The sequence below is a fragment of the Pan troglodytes genome, chromosome 23 (assembly GCF_028858775.2).
Source record: "Pan troglodytes isolate AG18354 chromosome 23, NHGRI_mPanTro3-v2.0_pri, whole genome shotgun sequence".
Taxonomy (NCBI): domain Eukaryota; kingdom Metazoa; phylum Chordata; class Mammalia; order Primates; family Hominidae; genus Pan; species Pan troglodytes.
The window spans coordinates 8,941,961-8,947,960 of NC_086016.1; positions in this window are offsets into that span (position 1 = coordinate 8,941,961).

Genomic DNA, 6,000 nt, shown 5'->3' on the forward strand with positions numbered 1-6,000 from the left:
CTAGGCTCTGCCTATGGGGACATTGTGACTTATCTCTGCACTGGTCACCCAGGAGATGTGACTCTTGTCTAAGCTCTGCCTAGAGGGACATTGGGACATATTTCTGCTCTGATTGCTGAGGTGATGTAAAACTTGTCTAGGCTTTGCCTACAGAGGGATTTATGACATATCACTGCACTGATCACCCAGGTGATGTAACCCTTTTCTAGGCTCTGCTTACAGGTGGTATTGTGAGATATCACTGCACTGATCACCCAGGTGATGTAACTCTTGTCTAGGCTCTTCCTGCAGCGACATTTTAATACACCACTGCACTGATCAACGAGATGATGTAACTCTTGTATAGGCTTCGCCGACAGGGGGCATTGAGACATATCTCTGCACGGATCACCGAGATGATGCAACTCTTTTCTGGGATCTGCTTACAGAGGGCATTGTGACATATCTCTGCCCTGATCACCCATGTGATGTAACTCTTGTCTAGGCTCTGCCTACTCGACTCATTGTGACATATCTCCACAATGATCACCCAGCTGATGTCACTATTGTCAAGGATATGGCTATAGGGTCGTTGTGACATGTCACTGCACTGATCACACAAGTGATGTAACACTTCTCTAGGCTCTGGCTACAGGGGGCTTAAGACCCATCTCTGAACTGATCACCCAGGTGATGTACCCCTTGTCTAGCTTCTGCCAAAAGGGGGCATTGTGACATAACTCTGCACTGATCACCCAGGTGATAGGACTCTTGTCTAGGCTCTGCCTACAGTGGCATTGTGACATATCTCTGCAGTGATCACACAGGTGATGTAACTCTTGTCTATATCTGCCAACTGGTGGCATTGTGGCATATTTCTGCACTTGTCACCCAGGTGATGGACTGTTGTCTTGGATCAGCCTATGGGGGCATAGTGACATATCTCCGCACTGATCACTCATGTGATGTAACGCTTGTCTAAGCTGCGCCTAAAGGGGAATTGTGACAGATACATCCACTGATCACCCAGGTGATGTAACAATTTTCTGGGATTTTTCTACTGGAGGCTTTGTGACATATCTTTGCACTGATCACCCAGGAGATGTAACTCTTGTCTATGCTCGGCCTACAGGGGCTTTGTGACATTTTTTGTCACTGATCACCCAGGTGATGAAACACTTGTTTACGCTCTGCCCACAGGGGCTTTGTGAAATATTTCTGTACTGATCAGCCAGGTGATGTAACTCTTGTCTAGTTTCCACCTACAGGGTGTATTGTGACGTATCTCTGCACTGATCACCCAGGTGATGTAACTCTTGTCTAGGCTGTACCTACTGGGTGTATTTTGACTTATCTCTGCACTGATGAACCAGCTGATGTAACATGTATCTAGGCTCTGCCTACTAGGGCTTTTTGACACAGCTCTGCACAGATCACCTAGGTTATGTAACTCTTGTCCACTCTCTGCCTACAGGGTGCATTGTGAAATATCTCTGCACTGATCACCCAGGTGATGGCACTCTTCTCTATACTCTGCCTAGAGGGGGAGTAGTGACATACCTCTGCACTGATCACCGAGGTGATGGAAGTCTTTTCTAGGCTCTGTCTATGGGGGCATTGTGTCAAATATCTGCTCTGATCACCCAGCTGATGTAACTCTCTTCTCAGCTCTGTCTACAGGGATTTTTGGGACATATCACTGCACTGATCACCTAGTTGGTGTAAGCCTTGCATGGGCTTTGCCTACAGAAGGCTTTGTGACGTATCTATGCACTGATCTCTGAGGTGATGCAACTCTTGGCTAGGCAATGCCTACAGGAGACACTGGTACTTATCTCTGCACTGATCACTCAGGTGATGGACACTTGTCTTAGATCTGCCTACCTGGATATTGTGACACATCTCTGAACTGATCAACAAATGATGAAACTCTTGTCTCGGCTCTGCCTACAGGGTCTTTGTGACACATCTCTGCACTGATCACCCTGGGGAGGGAACTCTTGTCTACGCTCTGCCTACAGGAGGCTTTATGACTTATACCTGCACTGATAACCTAGGTGATGTAACACTTGTCTAGGCTCTGCCTATAAGGGATTTCTCACATATCTCTGCACTGATCACCCAGGTGATGTAACTACTCTCTAGGTTCAGCCTGCAGGAGCGTTTTGACATATCTCTGCACTGATCACCCAGGTGATGTAACCCTTGTCAAAGCTCTGCCTACAGGGTCATTGTGACATATCTCTCCACTGCTCATCCAGGTGATGTAACAATTGTCTGGGCTTTGCCTACAGGGTGCTTTGTGATATACATTTCCACTGATCAAACAGGTGATGTAACCCTTTTCAAGGTTCTGCTTACATGGGCTTTGTAACATATCTCTACACTGAACACCCAGGTGATGTAACTATTGTCTAGTCTCTGCCTACTGGAGACATTGTAACATATCTCCACACTCATCACCCAGGTGATGCCATTTTTCTCAAGGATATGGCTACAGGGACATTATGACATGTCACTGCACTGATCACACAGCTGATGCAACTCTTGTCTAGGCTCTGGCTACAGGGGCTTGTGACACATCTTTGCACTGATCACCCAGGTGATATATCCCTTGTCTAGGCTCTGCCAAAAGGGGGCATTGTGACATAACTCTGCATTGATCACGCAGGTGATGGGACCATTGTCTAGGCTCTACCTACAGGGGTATTGTGACATATCTCTGTAGTGATCACACAGGTGATGTAACTCTTGTCTATATCTGCCTACTGCCGGCATTATTGCACATTTCTGCACTGATCACCAAGATGATGGACTCTTTTCTTGGATCTGCCTACAGGGGCATAGTGACATATCTCTGCACTGATCTCTCATGTGATGTAATGCTTGTCTAAGCTGCACCTAAAGGGGAATTGTGAGAGATATCTCCACTGATCACCCAGGTGATGTGACAATGTTCTGAGATTTGTCTACAGGAGGCTTTGTGACATATCTTTCCACTGATCACCCTGGAGATGTAACTCTTGTCTAGGCACGATCTACAGGGGCTTGTGACATATTTCTGCACTGATCACACAGATGATGTAACTCTTGTTTAGGCTCTGCCTACAGGGGCTTTGTGACATATCTCTGCACTGATCCCCCACGTGAAGTAACTCTTGTCTAGGCTGCACCTACAGGGGGCATTGTGAAATATCTGTGCACTGATCACCTTTCTTTCCTCAGCATCCCGGGAATCCCAGAGCTGGTACCGGCCCAGATACCAGCAAGTGGGCCACCTACTGCACATGCGCGGGTTTGTGGGCTGCCGCCTGGGCTGTGGGAGCAGCCCGGGCAGAACTCTCATGCCTTTCCACCACCCCACCTCCGCCTGACCACCCCCTCCAAACCCCCACCCCCCACACCCAGAAAATGCGTCCTCCCCTGGGCTGGGAGGGAACCCCCATCCCTCGAAACACCGTGCCCGCGTAGCCTCCCGGCCTGACACCCCTCCGGCGGCTCGCCTCCTCTGCGACTCCGTGCCACCATCGCCCGCCTGCCCGTGAACCTGTTGCCTCCCAGCTGCCACCATGGAGCGCCTGGTGGCAGAACGCAGACTTCTAGCTCTCTTTTTCAGCCTCCTTTCTAGACCTGCACTCTTTGTGCACCCTGGCTGACGTGCAAGGGAGCCCACTGGCCTCTCTCTGCCCTTGTCCGTCTGTAACATTCTGGCTGAGGCTCTCCCAACACCTTCTGATGCTCTTTAGTCAAAGCCTGGAGTATAGTTACATCTGGATGATCAGTTCAGATATATGTCACAATACCCCCTCGCAGCAGAGATCAGAGAATATATGCATCATTTGGGTGATCAGTGCAGAGATATATCACAATGTCCCCTGTACAAAAAGCCTGGAAATGATTTACATCACCTCGGTGATCAGTGTATAGGTATATCAGATATCCCCAGTAGGCTGAACCTAGACAAGGGTTACATCACTTCAGTGATCAGTGTAGAGATATGTGAAAATCCCTGTGTAGATAGATCCTTGACAAGTGTTACATCACCTAGTGATCAGTGCAGGGATAAGTTGTAAAGCCCCCTATATGCAGAGTGTAGACAAGTGTTTCCTCCCTGGGATGATCAGTGCAGAGATATGTCACAAAGCCCCTCTAACCAGAACCTTGACAAAGGTTACATCACCTGTTTGATCAGTGGAAATGTATGTCACAAAGCCCCCTGTAGGCAAAGACCAGACAACTGTTACATCACCAGGGTGAGCAGTGGAGAGATCTGTCACAATGCCCCTGTAGGCAGAGCTTAGACAAGGGTTACATCACCTGGGTGATCAGTGCAGAGATATGTTAAAACGCTCCTGTAGGATGAAGCTAGAGAGGAGTTACATCACCTGGGTGATCAGTGCAGAGATATGTCATAAATCCCACTGTAGGCAAAGCCTAGACAAATTTTACATCACCTCAGCGATCAGTGCAGATATATGTCCCAGTGTACCTCTAGGCAGAGCTTAGACAAGAGTCACATCTCCTGGGTGATCAGTGCAGATGTAAGTCACAATGCCCCCATAGGCAGAGCCTAGAAAAGAGTTATATAACCCGGGTGATCCTTGCAGAGTGATGTCACAATGCCTTCTGTAGGCAGAGACTAGATAAGAGTTACGTCACCTGGGTGATCACGGCAGAGATATGTCACAATGCCCCCTGTAGGCAGATCATAGAGAAGAGTTGCATCACCTGGGTGATCAGTGCAGAGATATGTCACAATGTCCCCTGTAGGGAGAGCATAGAGGCGAGTTGCATCACGTGGATGAACAGTGAAGAGATATGTGAGAATTCCCGTGTAGGCAGAGCCTAGAGATGAGTTACATCACCTAGGTTATCAGTGCAGGTATAAGTCATAAAGCCTTCTGTAGGCAGAACGTAAACAAGAGTTCCCTCCTCAGGGTGATTAGTGCAGAGACGTCTCAAAAAGCCCCTGTAGTCAGAGCCTAGACAAGAGATTCATCACTTCGTTGATCAGTTCAGAGACGTGTCACAATGCCCATGCAGGCATATCTAAGACAAGGGTCCATCACCTGGGTGATCAGTGCGGAGATATGTACCAATGTCCGCTGTAGGTAGTGCATAGACAAGAGTAGCATCACCTCAGAGATCAGTGCATAGATATGTCACAAAGCCTTCTGTAGGCAAAGCCCACACAAGGCTTACATCACCTAGGTGATCAGGGCAGTGATATGTCACAAAAATCACTGTAGACTGAGCCTAGACAAGAGTTACATTACCTGAGGGATCAGTGCAGATATTTGACACAATGACCCCATAGACAGAGCCTAGATAAGACTTCCATCACCTGGGTGATCAGTGTAAAGATATGTCACAAATCCCCCTCTACTCAGAGTATAGAGAAGAGTCCCATCACCTGGTGATCAGTGCAGAGGTAAATCACAATGCCCACTGTAGGCAGAGAGTGGACAAGAATAACATTACCTAGGTGATCTGTGCAGAGCTATGTCAAAACGCCCCTGGAGGCAGAGCCTAGATAATTGTTACATCACCTGGATGATCAGTGCAGAGATACGTCACAATACCCCCTGTAGGTGGAGCCTAGGCAAGAGTTACATCACTTGGGTGATCTGTGCAGAGATATGTCACAAATCCCCTGTAGGCAGAGCCAAAACAATGGTTACACCACCTGGGTGATCAGTGCAGAAATATGTCACAAAGCCCCTGTAGGCCGAGCCTAGACAAGAGTTACATCTCCTGGGTGATCAGTGCAAAGATGTGTCACAAAGTCCCTGTAGACAAATCCCAGAAAATTGTTAACTCACCTGGGTGATCAGTGGAGATATCTGTCACAATTCCCCTTTAGGCGCAGCTTAGACAAGCGTTACATCACATGAGTGATCAGTGCATAGATATGTCACTATGCCCCCATAGGCAGATCCAAGACAAGAGTCTGTCACCTGGGTGATCAGTGCAGAAATATGTCACAATGCCACCAGTAGGCAGATATAGAAAAGAGTTACA